The following is a 19,091-nucleotide window of genomic DNA, read 5'->3' as shown; positions in this document are numbered from 1 at the left end:
AGCCCAAGTCATTGATCTCCTCTTTCTCTATTTTATTTATGTAAGCATTCAAAGATATAAAACTTCCCCTAATAACTGCTTTTGCAGTATCCCATAAGTTTTGGTATGTTGTCTCACTATTGTCATTCTCTTGAATGAAATTGTTCATTGTTTCTATGATTTCTTCTTTAACCCAACCCTTCTTTAGAATTAGATTATTTAGTTTCCAATTGATTTTTGGTTTCTCTTTCCATGGCCTTTTATTACATGTAATTTTTAATGCATTATGATCTGAAAAGGATGCATTGATTACCTCTACCTTTCTGCACTGGATTGTGAGATTTTTATGTCCTAGTACATGGTCAATTTTTGTAAATGTTCCATGTACCGCTGAGAAAAAGGTATATTCCTTTCTATTCCCATTTAATTTTCTCCAAAGATCTATCATATCTACCTTATCCAGAGTTTTATTTACCTCCTTAACCTCTTTCTTCTTTATTTTGAGGTTAGATTTATCGAGTTCAGAGAGGGGGAGGTTGAGGTCCCCTACTAGTATAGTTTTGCTATCAATTTCTTCCTTCAACTCCCCCAACCTCTCCTCTAAGAATTTGGATGCTATACCACTTGGAGCATACATGTTTAGTAATGATATTGCTTCATTGTCTGTGGTGCCTTTTAGCAGGATATAGTTTCCATCCTTAGCCCTTTTGATTAGATCTATTTCTGCTTTTGCTTTGTCTGAGATTAGGATTGCTACTCCCGCCTTTCTTACATGAGCTGAAGCACAATATATTCTGCTCCATCCTTTGACCTTTATCCTATGTGTATCCCCCTGTTTCAAATGTGTTTCTTGTAAGCAGCATATTGTTGGATTATGGCTTTTAATCCATTCTGCTATCCGTCTCCGTTTTATGGGAGAGTTCATTCCATTCACATTCACAGTTATAATTACAATCTGTGTATTTCCCTCCAACCTCTTTCCCACCATTTGTGCTTTTAGCTCTCCCGTCTCCCTTCCCCTCCTCAATAGTATTCACTTTTCTCCCCCTCCTCCTGCAGCCTTCCCTTCCTTCTTTTAGCCCCCCTCCCTTTTACTCCCCTTTACTCTTATTGCTTCTTCCCTCCCTTTTAGCCACCCTCCCCTTTCTTCCCCCTTCCCCTCCTACTACCTATAGAGCTAGTTAGGATTATCTGCTTAAGATTATTGTTCCCTCCTTTGAACAAATCAGATGAGAGTACCTCTCAAACAATGCTCATCTCCCTCCCCTCCTTCCCTCTACTATAGTTTTGTACTTCTTCCTGTGATATAATTTGCCATTTTCTGCTTCCCCCTTTTCACACCTCCTATTACAATCCCTTCTCATACTTAAATCATATTTTTGACATGACATCATTTACTTTATGCCCGTTCCCTCTACATATATCCCTTTTATCATAATAGCTGCACAGTTCTCAAGATTAACAGGTATCATCTTCCCTTACAGGGAGGTAAACAGATTGCCCTAATTGAGTTGCAAGTTTTTGTTTTTGTTTTTTCCCCTCTGTTTACCTTTTTATGATTCTCTGGAGACCTGCATTTGAAGATCAAATTGTCTATTGAGTTCTGGTGTTTTGGTCAGGAAGCTCTGGAAATCCCTTATTTCGTTGAATGACTTTCTCCTTGCCTGAAATGTTATGCTGAACTTTGCTGGGTAGTTGATCCTTGGTTGAAGTCCCAACTCCTTTGCCTTACGGAATATTGGGTTCCAATTCTTTCGATCTTTTAATGTAGAAGCTGCAAGGTCCTGTGTGATCCTGACTGTATGTCCTTGATATTTGAATTGTTTCTTTCTGGCTGCTTGTAGTATTTTCTCCTTCACTTGATAGCTCTGGAATTTGGCAACGATATTTCTTGGGGTTTTGAGTTTGGGATCCCTTTCGGGAGGGGAACGGTGGATTCTTTCGATGACTATTTTGCCCTCTGAGTCTAGTACTTCTGGGCAGTTTTCCTTGATGATTTCCTGGAAGATATTGTCCAGACTCTTTTCTTCATCATGGGTTTCTGGCAGGCCAACAATTCTTAAATTTTCTCTCCTGGATCTATTTTCCAGGTCAGTTGTTTTTCCAATTAAATATTTTACATTTTCTTCTATCTTTTCATTCTTTAGATTTTGTTTGACTGATTCTTGTTGCCTCATTGAGTCATTAGTTTCTACTTGCCCAATTCTAATCTTCATCGTATTGTTTTCTTCAGTTAACTTTTGCATCTCCTTTTCCATGTGACCAATTTTTCCCTTTAAGGAGCTATTTTCTCCATTTAATTTTTGTACTTCTTTTTCCATTCGACCAATTTTCCCATTTAGGTTTTGTGTTTCCTTTTCCATTTGATCAATTTTCCCAATTAGGTTTTGGGTTTCCTTTTCCGTTTGATTAACTCTTCCTTTTAGGGAGTTATTCTCTCCAGTTAATTTTTGAACTTCCTTTCCCATTTGTTCAATTTTCCTTTTCAGAGTGATGTTCTCATCAGTGAATTTTTTTTTTATAATTTTAAAATCATTGGCTAGTTTTTCTTTTATTTCCTTCTTCAGCTGTTCCAGGTAATCTAGTTGTGCTTGCGAGAAATTCATAGTCCCTTCTGAGGTTTCAGATGGAAGTACAGTCTCAGCTCTGACCTCTTTGGTGTTTGTGTTTTGGTCCTTATCCCCATAGAAGGATTCTATGGTTTTTTCACTTTTTGTCTGCTTTTTCCGATTCATGATGTTGGCTGAGTGTTGTAGCTTCTGGTTCTTTCAGTCAGAAGGTACAGATCTTTAAGTTGAGCTGATGTGTGTCTAGGCTAAAAGCAGGCTTTTGTTTTTTGTTTCCCAGATCAACCCTGGGGTTAGCTTGTTAGGTGTGTGGGAGGGGTGGTCTGGTCTCAGTAGATCTCCTCAGCTGACCTGAGGCAAAGGCAAGGTCAGGGGATGGTGATCCCAGCTTCCCTATTGTCTTCCCTTTTCCCCTGGAGGGCTGGGGCAGGCCTAGAAGCTAATGCGTGTTCCCGCCCCTCCTGGGGCTCATCTCCCTGCGCTGAGGCTTGCCTGGGTCTCAGTGCGAATTTTGTCTGCCCTGGGTCGTCTGTCCTTCCAGATTACCTCCGCCACAGTAGGAAGAATCCCCCTTTGATATTTTTCTAGCCTCTGGTGTTATGAGACTATTTGCCCCCTTCTGCTGTTCCTGCTCATCCAGGATTTATCTGGGGAAGTATTTTATGGTTCTTTCACAGTCGTCAGGGGGGAGGAGAGAGCATTTACTGATCACTCCGCCATCCTGGCTCCCGGAAGTTCAAGTAGGTGACTTACCGAAGTTTAGTCTTCAGGCTGAAGGTTTCAAGGGTTGCTGCGCTGATATCTGGCGCCAGCGGCTCTCACCGGCTCGGTTTAGCTTGTCTCCTGCTCCGCTGGTTTCGCCCGCCACTCTTGGGCTTCTCAGGTCCCTTCCGCCCTGCTGCGCTGACCACGCTGCGCTGTGTGCTGGGGGCTTACCCCCGCGGAACAGATCCTTCCCGTGGACCTTCCAGTCTAACTTGGGCTCCGAATCTGTCAAAGTCTGTCACCCACTGGATTCCACACCTCCAAAGTTTGGTCAGATTCTCCTTTCAGAGATATCCAGAGGAGTTTGTCCAGGAGCTTAGGTGAGTCGTTGCTTTCACTCCGCCATCTTGGCCTCAAATAACTTTTAAAAAGTTCATGACAAGTGACATGAAGTAGATTTCTGACAACAGGCATAAAACCTACTCTAAATGAAAGTATGATATTGCTTTAAATTATTATAGCTGATTTTAGACAGTAAAACAGTTTCAGTTATTAGCATCATGAAACATATATATATATATATATATATATATATATATATATATATATATATATATGTGCGTGTGTTTGAGAGAGAAAACACAAAACAATGCTTAGGATAAAAGCAGCTTTTTTTTTGAAAGAGGAAAAAATTCTTCACTGTAGAAGTAAAACATTTTAATCCTGAAATTTTAATTTATTTTCCTGAACTTTGAATTATGATTTTACTTATGGAAAGTATTTGTTTTGAGTTGGAACGCTTGTGTTTCATAATATAGTTATATCTACTTTGACTAAATTGAGAACAGGACAAAACTTGGAAAGCAGTGTTTAAACATAGATTCATTTGAATTGCAAAAAACTATTGGAATCTTAAGATACATTTTTGGTTTTTCTCATTGTTTAGTATTGGTTTTTGCAGGAGATATGCTTATAAGAATTCAAAAAGCTCCTTTATTATTATTCTTTTAATGATTATAGGGAATAACATATAGCTGGCCTTTCCCCAAGGACTAAGTCTTTGAGATTTTGCCAGTTTATGGGTCAATCTAATTCAGTCCCTACATATAACTTCTAGTTATGTAACTAGCTATATGTTACTATATGTAACTTGTTCTGTGAAAATGATTTTGATACCCGTACTCAATTTAAGTAGTATTTACTCAGTTTGTTGTTATTTACTGGTATCAGTAATTGTATTAATGGGGTTAGTAGAATAGAATTAAGTTTGTTTTTGTTAATGATGACAATAAGATAATGAGTTATGTAGGTTAAAATTAATCAACCTGCGATATAGCAATATTGCTTGTATTTGATTTATAAGATAGATCTATACTTTATCATTTAGACCTGTTATAAGAACTTACGTTAACTTGTTTTAGAACTTTGCTATATTAGCACTATTCCGCTGTCACCACTACTAAGTGAACTATGTTTGAAAAACCCGAGCTTTCTTGTCCCCTTGCTATAATGTCTTTAAGTTCCAGAATACTGCTGACCAAACATTTGTGATTGATGGCCTTTGGAAGGCCCAGGAGTGTTGCTGAAAAAGTAGTAGCAATTAACATACATCTCCCTTGGTCAATTATAGGAGTTCCCTGGTTTCTGAAAATGATCTATTATGAATTATAATGCCTCATTCTATTTTCAGTGATCTTCCAAGACCTATGAAAGGACTCAGCCCATGAGCAGAGGAATTCTTGACCATGAGGTACATCTTGAATCCAGTTGCTAAGGGATCACCAATTTGTTTAATAAATTGATCATGTGCAGAGCTCTGCCTCAGTTTCCTTTAGTTGTGAATTGGATTTTTATGGTATACATTTTGGTGAGCCCGTTAGGATGTTGAGCTGCAGATTCCAATCCCCTTTGGCTGACCTTACCAAGGGATCCAAAAAGGAACATGCCTTTGACAAATTTTTTCACTGCTCACTCCTGGAAGAAGGGCAACCCTGAGAGGTTGGACTCCCCTCAATCTTCACACCCTAGTTCTCTCAGCTGAAGAGGTGAGCCTCTTCAAAACTATAGGTGTTGAGTCTACCTTTACTTCTAGATTAATGGTTTCTTCACTTTCACTTTGACACGAATCTCTAATTGGGTTTGAAAAAGTACTACCAGTCATTTCCAAATTCGGTGTTTTTGTGTTAGATGCTTTTAGTTAGAAAGGCTCTAGAGCAGTTAGGTGAATTTTAAAATTAGGGAAAGTTGAAAACTAATAATAAAGCTTTGACATTTAAAGTGTGTACCAAATTGAATTTTTTTTTCTTTTTCTCTCTTTTCTTTGAAAAGTAGGGTCAAAAACTAATCATCAGGCTAATTTTACAGTGCTAGTGATACTTCCCTTTTCTACTAGCTGAGCATGCTCTTGCTGACTGCAGGGTCTGGGAAGCTAACCATTTTTTTTTTAAGAAACTCCTTTTTCCCTTACTTTTTCTTTAGAATTTTTTTGAGCATAAGTGGGGTCTTGAGTGTAAAATTAATTTTAAATTGACAATTATTGATTATCAAAACCCATCTTCCATTTTGGAATCGGTCTCAGGGTCTTTCTATGTATAAAATACTACATTATACTTCTTAGCCATAAACTTGGCACCAAAACTAAGACTTAACCTGCTGGTTACCTGAAAAGGGGCCAGCGGGGGAAGCCTGTGTTCTCTTAGGAGATTCTCTACTTATGAACTGATGTGTTCAGATACGTAGGTTGGTGGCTGCCACTCCAAGATTGTTATGAATTTAGCAATCTCAGAAGCAAAGATTACCAATTGGAACACCTTGAGCTGTGTCTTTTTTAGACCTATGGGCCAAGTGGTCCATTACTAGACTTCTTGGGGTACCTCTGAGTCCACAGAGGGAAAACTGGTCTGGCCATGAAAGGATGGTGGATACTACATCCAGTAGGTCAGCAGGATTAATCTGAAGGGGCAGAGACCAAAGAAAATTAATTGAATCATGTGACTCTTTGAACAAGGACTCCCAGCTCCTGGAAACCTAGTCACCATTAGAAGGGAGATTTGGGATTTCATTGAGAGTTCCCCTAGACTGTCAAATTAAGCCCCCCTCCAATGAGAAAGCCTATTGACTGAAAATAATTGGAAGATTACATAAAAAGCAAATCCTTGGATAATTGAGCATTTTCTACCTTAGAAACAGAGCTATGAATAACCTGGTAGGAAAGGACCTACATTGTAGGCTCCTTGGACACTTTAGGAACATCTTCACTGGAACTGCTCACAAGGAAATTAGGGACTTCAGGAATTTCTAGTGGGGACATTCTCAAAGAAATTCTTTTAAGAGATGGAGGAAAACTTTTTACTAGTCACATTCACAAGGATATATGGGAACAAAGTATGTACATTCTGACAAGATTCCCTTTGGGTAAATTTCTTTCATCCTGGCATAAAGGCTAACTCCCCATCCAATCAGGGATGACAAAGAAAAGAGTTATTATTAAGCTGTGCAAGGCATGGTCCAAGAATGCTAAGGATTCGGGTGATTTGTCTTTGACACTATTAAAACTTTTGAGTACCCTATAAGGTTTTGTCTTGAATGATCTCACGCAGAACAGAAGGACCTGCTCATGTGTCTGTCTTACCTGTGCCTAACACTAATCCATGCAGATGTTTCCAAGGGTTTGTGTTGCCCTAATAACCCAACCTAGCTTCTTCTCTTGGTCTGATCATCTAGGAGAAAAAAATTAGAAAAAGTAAAACTTTCAAAAGTCTTATTTATCCTCTGTATTTCTAATACAGGACATGTTGGAGATTGTTGAGATAAAAGAAAAAGTAACTAGAGAATAATTCTGTGAAACAGAAAACTAATTTCTCTACTGGAAATTTCTAAATTATAATTTGAATGTTTTTAAGAGTATTTTGATGGGCTTTGAGGTACCAGAAAAACTTGAAGGAAACAAAAATTGGGTGATTTATTAAGTTATTTCACAAAAAGGAGAAACTTCTGAATGGTTTTTAAAGTTACAATTTAAGACCTGTTTCATTAATCATGAAATCTGTTTAAGAGAGATTCAGTGAAATTCAGAGATGTAGTTTAATTTCACAAATCAGAACTTAAAACTTAATGTTTGCTATTTAACAGTAATGTGTTGGAGAATTAAGGATTGAGATTAGATTTCTAACTGCTGAAATCTCAACAGTCAGCAAGAGTAGTCACTCCTACTTTTTGATCAACAGAATACTTTCAAAGCAGCTTCAGTTTGTTAAGACCAGAGTCTGAAGTTTTTGGGTGTCATTCTGGAATTGGTTTTGATTTTGGTGTACAAAAAAATTATTTAAAAGGTACACTTTAAAATTACACTTAAAGGCAATGACAGATTATTACAGGATAGAAATGTGAGGGTTTTGGTTTTTTTTTTTAGAAGGCAGAGCAGGAAAATTTTTAGACTATCTTCAGTCCCCAAAGGAAGAAAAGTATGTAAAGCTGGAATTTATTTGTCCTTCTATTGCATACTGCTTTTAAGCAACCAACCTGAAGACAGGAAGCAAAGTCCTGTTATCAACCCTATATTGGGACTGTTCAGTTCAAGATGAATCCCAAAGTGCTCCCCAGTAGGGAAAAGCTTATTGTAAAATCAGGAAGCAAGTGAAAAACAATTTTAAAAATTTAAATTTTTTTTCTTTTGGTAAAAACTAGAATGATGTTAGGGTAAGAAAGCAGAAGAAATGAACTCAGTTTTTGAGTAATTTTAAAGGAAATAGACAAAGTTTTACACCACAGACCCTTTTTAAAAAATCGTAGTCGCTATAAGATACTGTTTTTTCAGTAGTACAATTCCTACTAGGTCTAATTAATATTTGTTAAGCATTTTTAATAAAAGCAGATAACTTCAAATCAAGAAATTATGATGATACAGTGCCTTTATGTATCATAATATTTGTATTATGATGTATTTATAAAATGATCATGATACAAGTCAAAGACTATTTCTGATGTAAGTCCTTGTTGACCATTTAACATTGAGGCAAATTTTACTGTAGATAACAAAAGATAATAATCTGCTGTCAACCAGACTGAGGCCTCTAACCTGTAGGTGGCTAAAGCCAACCAGACCAGGCTAGAGACAAGAGATGTGGGAATCAAACAGAAGTTTAATTTCAAAGTGAGGGAAATGGCTCACAAAAAGGAGCTGGAGCCCCTCGCCTAATAAGGGGACCCACATTAGTGTGGGGAGATCTCAGTACTTATATCAATGGCTGCACAATGAGCTGTAGCTCTTGACAATGAAGGGTAATGAGTTTGATTCATAGCAAGCTTTCATGATCAGAACATAGATACAGTTCAGGATACTTGGTGCTGGTCAAAGCAATACAATAATTATATGAAATAATTCTGAAATTTTGCCATAGCTGAGGCATCCAGAGGGTGAGCACAAAGGGTTGTTATTATACTAAGCTCAGAACATATCTTGCTTGTTAGGTCTTAGCTCTAGAAAGCAGGGTATCTCCTAATATCTTGACATTTCCCCCTTTTAGTTAAAGGGGTCTGAAAAATCCCCTTTTCTTCTGGCCAATAAAAAAGAAGCAGGTATGAGCCAAGAGGCCATTCTGGCAAAAAAAAGCATTTTTATCCCAGATGGTCAGTTCTTTGAGGGGGCCTTTTGAGGAAGTATGTCCTGTGTGTATCGTTACTTGCCATTGTTTGCTTATAAGCAGAAAAGAGAGGGAGGCCAGCAACATAGAGAGAGAAAATGCCAACACACGCTTGGGTCAGGGCCTTGGTGGTTGGGCACTTAAAAAAGGGAAGAGTGGGGAAAAAACCAAAAACCAAACTAGGACAGTATACGCAGCCCTTGTCCAAAATCTTGGGACTACTGTCTCATCTGAATGTTCACTGCTTCTCAGTCTGTACTAGACGAACTTTGAGGGTCCCTAAAGGGCTCTGGTGTCCACTCAAGAGTAGGAACTTTCTTCAGATGTTCCAAGAGTCCACACTCACATATTTGACAGCTGTAGGAGTAGTCAGAAGGACCTGTTAGGTGCCCTTAGAAACAGTAGTTGATTGCCAGTTTTCAGATAAGACATGGGATACTTGAGATGTACAATTGTGAGAACATTCCTTGCATCAGTGTTTGGATCTGAGTTTTGGTTAAGGCTCTCTAAACAGCACATAGAGATGGTCCAGTTTCCCAACTATGCAAGGATAGGGTCAAACAATGCAATACAATTTTTCATAAATTCATTATCATAATTACATTAAGTCAAGTCACATCAAACTACTTAAAGGGCTTACAGTGGACAAGGTCTGAGAAGGGTGATTTACATGTCACCATGGTAACCATGCAAAGGAATACAGTAGTTATCATTAGTGTTAACTAACATCAAGCCTCTTTACCCATTCTCAGTACCCATTTAATCATCATATTTGAATCCTAGGTGTCTCATGTAGTGATCTGGTCTTTTCTTGGACAATAGGCTTATTCTCAAGACAGTTCTAAAAGGGGTTCTGCTTCTCTGTTTCCAAATCTAAAGGTTCCTAGATAATTCTTCTAGTAACAAGGCTTACTATAATTTATTTAATTTGGTTCTCTAATCTTAAAACTTCAGAGAATTTCAGTTTAAAAAACTTTCTATGCTTAGCTAAATCTTGTACCTGATAGAAAAATCTTAAAAATTTGTGAGTTCAACCATAAAATGAGCTCTTCTGCCTTTTAAAATTATGAGACAGATGCTTGAATAATGAGAAAACAATTTGACTTTCTTTACCATTATCCATACAATTTATATTTAAAATCTTAATCCAATTTTGAGAACTTATTACTAAAAACATACTCAAAGCCTGAATTTCTATGATTTATAAATTTGGAAGCCAATTTATTTAAAAAATTTTTATATTACATCTTTTTCTTTTTACATTGTCTATTCATTTCCCCCCTTAGGAGAATATCATCCCTATATTATTTAACCACAAATACAGGTTAAAATTACAAGATGTTCCCATACTAACATTCTGTAATAGTAACTCATAGATGTTCCAATATCAGTCTCTTATTTAATAGATTTAGTATTGTACTTACAAAACTTTCTGATTATAGAAATTTACCATAAAAGGAAAAAGGAGAACATAGTTACAACAGTGTAACATATCATAACACAGAGGAAAACTCCCTTAGCTCTGTTTGATTCCAGGCATGAGTCCTGTATGACAGCCAATCATTTACTCACAGCATATCAACAGCAAGACTCAGGATTAACCAGGTGGGGCCATTTCCTTTTTAGAAAGGGCACACAATGGGGAAATAGAGTCAGGAGGATCCTACCTTGGGCCATGCCAGAGTCATGCCCAAAACTTGTCCCAGACTCAGGCATTCACCTTTAGCAATTCCCAGATTGCAATACATGCCATTTTCTACTATTGGCTTCATGTCAGTTCCAACAACTACCCTGCAGTGAATACTCATAACAGTAGTAAATTACAATCTCAGAAGTTTGACCTTAATTAATAAAAATTTCACTAAACACCACTAGGGCTTGAATATCCTTCCTGATGTTTCTGTAACATTTCATTCGTCCTTCACTTATAATTTAAAACTACCAATATTCCGGAGCTTCAGATATACAAGAAATGACTGACAATTGACTCATCGTTAATATGTTGAAGCTCCATCTTTAAACCATGTTATACAATTCATAATAGCCAAGAATTTTCAAATGAAAACCCACTATTAAACTTATAGTTGTTATCATTATCTGTTTTATAACAAAATATGCCTCATTAAATGTTTACCAGTTTACAGATACCTATTTTTTGTTACATTCTTTTAAAAACCCAATTCATGTGTAACAGCATCCAGATTAAAATGTTATTTAGTCTAACAAGCATTTCTGTTACAATGATTTCTCAAATTTCACAATGTAAGAGAATTTAGAAATCCAGTATTAACACAAACAGTATCATGTATTTAAAAGATGAAATAAAACTTCAGATAACATCAATTGCATTTCCAAATTATCCCATATAAAAAGCATTAATCTTGTTATCTTTGACATTTTAGAGTTATCAGGTGTGGAACAACTACTTTCAATTTTAAAAAATGATAATAATGTATTTGGCATATGCCAATCACTGTGTTAAAGCACTTTACAATTGTTATATTATTTTGATCTCACAATAACCCTGGGAGGTGGGTACCATTATTATTTTTCTCTTTACAGATCAGGAACCTGGGGCAAACAGAGGTAACTTGCTGAAGATTATACAACTAATAAATTTCTGCACCTGGAATGTAATTACAGTTTCCCTACTCTTTTCTAGCATTTTTTCCTCAGCATCTTTATTGGGGAATTTGTTCTGAGATGAGAAAGGTTAACAGAATAAGAGGGACAGAGTCTCCAACCTGAGGGAGTTAGAAGCATAGTCAAGTAAGGGTTAAGAAGAGGTTGCTATAAAGTACAAACTACTTACCTGGGTTTTTCTGGGCTTACTGCCAAGCTAGCTGCCTTCCTTCATTGCCCTAGAACATTGAAGCTATCAATCTTCAAGGAAAAATGCCATCTACTTTTAACTTACATGAAATTTTTTTTGAAGAGTTCTAATTTATTTATTTATATGTATACATATATAATCTATGTTATGTATATATTACATATATGATATTTATGTATACATATGTGTGAAATCAATCAAAACACATTTAGCATTAAGTATTTTCAAAATATAAAAAGAAGAGAAAATATGGACTCTCCACTCTGAGTCTATAAACTCTCTGTTCAGAAGCAATAATATGTTTTATCATGAGGCCTTTAGAATTTTGGTTAGTCATTGTGTTCATCAAAGTTCATAAGTTTTTCAGGCTTCTTCATTTTAACAATATTATTATAAAAATTATTCCCTTTGTTCTACTCACTTCACTTTTTATCAGTACCCAAAAGTCTTCCATGGTTTTTCCAAAGCCATCCCCTTCATTGTTTCTTACAGCACAATAGTATTCCATTAACATTTCTTTTTTATATTAATTTTATTTATTTTCACTGTTCTACAATCACTACCAAATAACTAACCCTAACCCTCCCTCCCCATACCCTCCCTGAGACGACATACAGTTTTATATAGGTTCTACACATACATTCCTATTAAATACATTTTCACTATATTCATGCTGCGTAGAAAAATTAAAATGAATGGGAGAAATCATATAACAAACCAAAACGTAATAAAAAAGAAAGTGATCTGTTACATTCTGCGATTGGATTCTATAGTTCTTTTTCTGGATGTGGAAGGCATTTTGCCTTAAAATACCATTGGGGATTTTTTCAAGTCCTTGCCAAGTCTATCAGAAAAAGCTCTCGCACACTGTGGTCATTGCTGTGCACAGAATTCTCCTAGCTCTGCTCCTTTCGCTCAGCATCAGATCATATAAGTCTTTCCAGGCCTCTCTGAAGTCTTCCTGTTCATCATTTCTTGTAGCATAATAGCATTCCATTACATTCATACACCATAATTTATTCAGCCATTCCCCAATTGATGGTCATCCCCTTGATTTCCAGGTTTTGACCACCACAAAGAGAGCTGCTACAAATATTTTTGTACTTGTGGGACCCTTTCCCATTTTTAGGATGTCTTGGGGATACAGTCCTAGAAGAGATATTTCTGGGTCAAAGGGTATGCATATTTTTATAGCCCTTTGGGCATAGTTCCAAATTGCTTTCTAGAATGGTTGGATCAGCTCACAGCTGGTAGGATTCATACCAGGAATGCAGAGCTGATTCAATATTAGGAAAACTATTAGCATTATTGATCATTACATGAAATCTAATCCTTATTTTCCCTTAGAACAAGTTCTACAGAGTGGTACCCCAAATCCTACTAAGATATTTCAGTGAGTTCCTGGAATTACCCAAAGTCTCAGAAGTTCTCCCCTGCAATCTTAAAAATCATAAATCTTCAAGATATACTAAAATGTTTTTAGGAGTTCTAAAAACTTTGATTATCTGACTTTTTTATTATTATTATCCACTCTGTCCCAGAAAGCCTAAAGTGAAAATTAGTCCTGCTTACTGGGGCAATTGGATCAAGTATGAAAGTTTTATTATTCTTTCCCTGTGCTCTAAATAGTTTGGCTACAGCCTTTAGAATTTTTTCTGACTGGCTGCATTTTAAATCTTTAAAGTAACAGAATCTACAAACAACACAGACATGACACAGACATTTTATATTTTGCAAAGACAGAAACGCATACAAAATGACAAGGCAGATACAAATAGACACAAACATTTCTATATGCAGTTAAAATTCTAATTTTAACATAGGCACATAGTTACCGAGGCATGCAGTTTAAAGAAACAACAGAGGCATGCAGAGGAATCAATTAACAGAGGTGTGAAATTTAAGAAAAGACATCCTTACCAGAGTGATCTAAGACAAAATAGGTCCTTGGAGGGGCCCTGGAGTTTTCTTCAGAAAGAATGGCAAGCTTAACCAAGTCAGGAGCTCGGAGGACTGGAACAGGGACAAGGACAGGGGACTTACCAAATGGGGGAGAGGGCTAGAACCCTGGAGAAATAAGGTTCCAGTGGCACCTGGTCAGTTCCCTCGGGTACCAGAAAATCCAGTGGCCCAGTTCTATATCCAGTCCCACTTCTGACACCAATTAATGTCAACTGGACTGAACCAGCCTCTCTCCTGTGAGTGGCCAGAACTGAACAGAGCAGACTAGAGACAGGAGAGTCAAGAATCAAACAGAAATTTAATTTCAAAGTGAGGAAAACAGCTTGCAAGCAACAACACATGTGCCCAGGTCCCACCCCTAATGGAGGGACCCAAGGCAGTGGGGCTGAACAGTGATTAATATACTTGTGATAAGACAAAGAGTCAAATAGTGTAGTGTAGCAACAGAAGTGAGGTAACAACAGTGAGATAAGGTTATCTAGTGACAAACAGTCCATTCATAGCAAGGGTTTTATGTCTGGGCTTGCTGGTGCTTGTCCAAGTTCATTTCTGTGATTTAGTTGCAGTAGTGTTCATCTGGAGGGTGAGCACAAAAATGCCAAGCTCAGGGCACAGCTTGTTTGCTGGGCTTTAGCTCTGGAAAACTGGGTGTCTCTTAATAATATCTTGACACTGCTTTACTATCAAAGAGCTAGTGACATTTTTATGTCTTTTTAAGAGTTAAAAAATTTGTATATTTTTATTATTTTATGTGTATCAAAGATTGTTATTTAGCTTACATTTAATTCAACAAGGGTATGTGTATACTAAAATTAGAACAGTGCAGATATTAATATGGTCTCTGTACAAGAATGACATGCAAATTCATGAAACATTCCATATTTTTAAGTACCAATACCAAAATTAAAGTTGCTTTTATGTTATAAATTATAAGTTGGAAAACCATAGTTTAGGCTATAAATGATCCATTGATCATTGCCAAGTGAACTCCTTTGTAAAATGGGTGGACAAATCCTTTCCTAGCATAAAGTTAACTTGAGATGGAGATACATGACTGCTTCTCTGAAGTTGTCTTGCTTACAGAAATCTCTTGATTCTACAATTAATTCTACAGTGAGGAACTCAAAAGAATCTTAGACTTTGTGCTTGTGCCTAGTGAGTTGTGTTTGGGTTCATTTGACTGGAGTTCATTACAGTGTCATATTTTTATCACTTCTAAGGTCTGTGAAATTGTCACCAATTCAGATTGTCCAAAGGGCCTCAAAGAAATTGGAATAAACTGTAATTGTGAGCTTTGAAGAACAATAAAAAAAGTAACAGTATTGCAATTAATTGATTTTATGTAATAAAGACTTGCACTGAAATGTAAAGAAAAATTCACTAGAATGAAAATTAATAAGATGAGGAATTTAAGCAAGTAGAAGTAAGACGTTTTTGATACCTCTGAAATAAAAAAATAAATGTATTTAAGGAATTTTTAGAGAAGTGCCTCTCTTGACAGATACTATATGTCTCCCTTCCCCAATCTCCATGAGATCACAAAGAAAATTTCATAAGATTTTAAGAGTTAAGTGGAAGTTTAATAAATATACATTAATCAGTGAATTGGTAGAGAAAAGATGATTTCTTTGGTCTGATTTAAGTAGTTATATTAAAGGCCTTTGTAAAAAAAAAATTAGTAAGTAGCTTTACAGGCCTAGATTACAACCAAAATTGATCAGGGCATGAAGAGATGTGCCATTTTCCTGCCCTATTAAGGTACACTAGTAGGGTTAAGTTAGGAAAATAAAAAGAATTTATTTGGCTCTTTGGGTGCTTTGAAGAAATAAAGAAACAGTTAAAGGGAGCTTGGAGTGCCACCATGAATTTTTTTTAATTTGAGCTACCAGAAACCAGTGGACCATTGGGGAAAATGAGATTTAAATAGTGCCATTACAATATAATGTGGATACCACTTCACACCTATAAGAATGAATAATGTGACAGAAAAAGAAAATGATAACTATTGGAGAAGATGTGGGAAAATTGTAATACTGATGCATTGTTGGTGGAGTTGTGAATTGTTCAGCCATTTTGGAGAACAATTAGGAACTATACACAAAGGGTTATCAAACCCTTTGATTCAACAGTACTACTACTAGGTCTGTGTCCCAAAGAGATCATAAAAAAGGGAAAAGGACCTACATGTACAAAAATATTCATAGTAGTTCTTTTTGTGGTGCCAAAGAATTGGAAATTGAGGGAATGTCCATCAAAGGGGAATGACTGAAAAAGTTGTGGTAGATGAATATGATGGAATAGTATTGTTCTATAAGAAATGATGAGCAGGCAGATTTCAGAACAACCTGGACTTTACATGAACTGATGCTGAGTAAAGTGAGCAGAACCAGGAGAACATTGTACACAGTAACAGCAATGTTGTGCAATCATCACCTTTTCCCAGCACTACAATGATCCAAGACAGTTCTAAGACTCAGGATGAAAAATGCTGTTCATATCCAGAGAAAGACTCTGGAGTCTCAGTGCAGATGGAAGCATAAAGTTTTCACTTTTTCGTTTTTGGTTTTGCTTTAATTTTCTCATTGTTTTTCACTTCTGTTTCTTCTTTCACAACATAATTAATGTAGAAATATGATTATCGTGATTGCACTCATATAACCCAAATCAGATTGCTAGCCATCTTTGGGAGAGGTGAAGGGAGGGGAGGGAGGTAAATTTGCAACCCAAAATCTTATAAAATGAATGTGAAAAATTATCTTTGCATGTAATTGGAAAAAATAAAATAGTTCTCCCCGCCCAAAAAAAAAATCTAGCATGAAAGACTTTATCAAATGCATGACTGAGATCTAGGTAAGCTTTTAACACCTTTCTCTCATCGACCATTCTAGTAACTTTGTTAAAGAAGGATATTAGTTTAGCCTGACTTGACCTATTCTTGATGGAAATCATGTTGGCTCTTTCTGATCAATACTTCTCTTCTAACACTGGCTATCCTTTTAATAATGTGTTTTACAATGAATATATGCATGTATTATAATTGTCCCATTTACGGTGAGATGGAATCTTTGTACCTTTCTCCCAGAATTGTTTCAAGAGGCACATAATTATGAAGAAACTGCCTTTCTTGTACAGAACACGATGAGCACTGTAATAATCAGTCTTTGTGGAGGGCTTCAGTTGAACAAATTGTTCTGCCACTTAAAAGGTACTTTAAAAATTGGCATTGAAAGCTAACAATTTCACAGATACATTTTAGAAGTTTAAAGTACAACTGAAAAAATCAGACACTCAAAATTTCAGAAATTCTTTGAATTAAGCAGTACAAATGGAGACAAAGCTAAGCGTATGATAAGCACTATGTGAACTATGGGTGAATGTGATTGCTCTATATAGCTGTAAGATCTGACTTTTATAAATAGGAAATGCATTTGACTGATTTAGTATCACCTGACTGGTAAATTTAATGTAATTTAAATATATGGCATTTTATATAGTATTATTTATATATCATTTATTTCTTTTTTGACATTATGAAATTTCAGAAACTGTTGTATCACAAATGCCATTAGAAAAGGTTTCTTCCCCATTTATCTGGATGCTGTTATGAATTGAAACCTTAAAAGAATGTTTGCAAGCGAAAATGTTTGCAAACTCTGTGTTATATTTTGTTTAGAATAAGAAAAAATAATAATGATTTGCCATTAATGGAAAAGAGTAGCAGAACTATCTTAAGGGACCTGTGAGAGGTTCTTTCATGCTTCTTCCTTAGGCTGGGTTATACACTCTTACCACCCCTCCTTACAGTATGTTGTGAAACTGTAGTGCTGTAATTGGGAGAATTAGGCCTTCTCTCAGCCAACATGGAAAACATTTATAAATTAAACTTTACATAACAAGTGAGTTTCATTTGGATAATCATGAAATTATATTTGGCAGTAAGTGGCGTGTATAAGTAGCTGTGTTTTTGAACCAGCTATTCACTGTATGTGTGAACTTCTGTTCACTGTATGTGAAATTTTCGTCCATAATATAGTTATTCTTACATAAGAAATTGGTAGAACATCCTGGTCCATATTAGGACATGAGAAAAATAACAGACTCCAGGGCCATTAGTGAAATTTATGTTTTAGGCTAAATCTTATGGGACTGTAATTGATGTTATTAACCTGAGTCTGATCCATCTAGAAATAGTATTGAGCCAGTGATCTATAATGTCAGCCACGCCATGGGAATGACATTTTTGAATTATTTGAAGTGAAGTTTTGTCTCAGGGAAAAGTAGAGAGAGTGACTTGCCGTGGAATTTTCTAATAAAAAGTTTTAAGGACTAGGTTCAGCATTTTATATATGCCTAAATGTATCAACATTACAATTGGCTAATAATACTGAATACTCTTCGTGGGGCTTGAATCTGAGGTGAAGAATGAAATAAATAAACACCAGTCTAAGGAAGTGAAATGATGATTGAATCAATGACAATCATTAAGACTTTCCTGATTTCTGAAAATAACAAGTCATGAAGTGCCCTGCCTTATTCTATTTTTAGTGACCTTCCAAGGCATGTAAAAGGGCCTAGCCCATGAACATAGGGATCCGTGAGGGAGGTCTTAGGCCATTTGCTTAGGCACTGCCTTTCTCCTTCATAAATTGATCATGCTTTGAACTCTTCCTCAGTGTCATTTTGTAGCTGATTGAACTTTAGCTCACAATTTTATATTTTAAATAAAGAACTGAGAATAGTTATTCTTTGACCAATTCTGAAAGGAGTTGCAAACTAAATCTTCCTATAGACTTACATATGGGACTGTGAATATTTGGAATTATTGATAAGTACTTACCTCAGTCTTATTCCTAGTTTCACTCTCGTCATATTAGATCATCTACATAGGAAGAATATTGAATTTGGATATAATTTATGGGCCACAAGTTATTTTTTCCTTAACATACTTTAAGATGGGACTTGCTAAATTCAACATGAATCAATATGCAAATTAAGATTTCTAATAATATCTTAGAATCTAAGATTCCGTGCAAAAAAATTAAGAAAAATCTAGTAGACTTAGAACTTCATTGCAATGCAAGGACTTAAAAAATTCCCAATGGTTTTTTAAGGTAAAATGCCTTCTACAGCCAGAGAAAGAACTATGGAATTCAGTTGCAGATTGTAGCAGATCATTTTCTTTTGTATTACATTTTGGTTTGTTATATGATTTCTTTCTTCTTCATTTTAATAATTCTTTAATTCTCTTTAATTGACAATGACTATGGTGAAAATGTATTTAATAGGAATGTGTGTGTAGAACCTGCACAGAATTGTATGCCATCTCGGGGAGGAAGGGAAAGAAAAAATCTAGGTTGTATGATAGTAATTGTGGAACACTGAAAATAATTTTAAAAATCTATC

The 19,091-nt window shown here is 36.0% G+C and overlaps 1 protein-coding gene and 1 non-coding gene across 2 annotated transcripts in view; both read left to right on the top strand.

Annotated features, from left to right (window-relative positions):
* ME1 (malic enzyme 1) overlaps positions 1-19,091 on the top strand; it is a 262,710-nt gene that overhangs the window by 174,446 nt on the left and 69,173 nt on the right.
* Positions 14,466-14,574, top strand: LOC140530582 (U6 spliceosomal RNA). Its single transcript, XR_011976013.1, has one exon. It is a non-coding gene; the product is annotated as a U6 spliceosomal RNA (small nuclear RNA).

The sequence above is a fragment of the Notamacropus eugenii genome, chromosome 2, assembly GCF_028372415.1.
Source record: "Notamacropus eugenii isolate mMacEug1 chromosome 2, mMacEug1.pri_v2, whole genome shotgun sequence".
NCBI lineage: Eukaryota > Metazoa > Chordata > Mammalia > Diprotodontia > Macropodidae > Notamacropus > Notamacropus eugenii.
Note: the sequence above shows the minus strand (reverse complement) of the source record. Positions and strands in the feature narration are given on the sequence as shown.